This window comes from Buceros rhinoceros, unplaced genomic scaffold, assembly GCF_000710305.1.
Source record: "Buceros rhinoceros silvestris isolate BGI_N320 unplaced genomic scaffold, ASM71030v1 scaffold6442, whole genome shotgun sequence".
NCBI lineage: Eukaryota > Metazoa > Chordata > Aves > Bucerotiformes > Bucerotidae > Buceros > Buceros rhinoceros.
Window position 1 is genome coordinate 5,843 of NW_010398203.1, and position 732 is coordinate 6,574.

Genomic DNA, 732 nt, shown 5'->3' on the forward strand with positions numbered 1-732 from the left:
GCCGGCCCCCGCGCGGGGATGAGAAGTGAAGCGGCTTTGAGTCACAGGGCTGAGCAAAGAGAGAAAACGGCACGTTCCCACTGTCGGAGCGCCCCGCGGAGCCCAGATCCTTTGTGCACGTTTGTCCTCAAGCATCTGGCTCCGGAGGAACCTCCCGTATGGGAACCATCAGCCGTGTCTCACCCACATGAAAGGGGAAGGTTTAGCATAAGCTGGTCATTGCCCATGGCCTCGGCATGATTCATCCCGACAGAAAAAACGTGGTTTGGGTTTCGGGTTAATTCGGTAGCACGTTCCCACTGTCGGAGCGCCCCGCGGAGCCCAGATCCTTTGTGCACGTTTGTCCTCAAGCATCTGGCTCCGGAGGAACCTCACGTATGGGAACCATCAGCCGTGTCTCACCCACATGAAAGGGGAAGGTTTAGCATAAGCTGGTCATTGCCCATGGCCTCGGCATGATTCATCCCGACAGAAAAAACGTGGTTTGGGTTTCGGGTTAATTAGCTACAGATTTTAAAGAGAGACAAGGCAGGGCGGAGCTGCCCGAATACTGGTATGAGCAAGTTAACAGCTCTGAAGGCACCGCCATCGCCACCTGTCCTGGAATCACACCCTTCTCACGAAAAGCCAAGGTGGCGTCTCCCAGCGGAGCGTTATCGCTGACGCTGTCAGCAAAGGTGTCTGCAGCCACCAAAGGAAGGTCTGTCCTGCCGCAGCGGCAAGAGCTGAGGC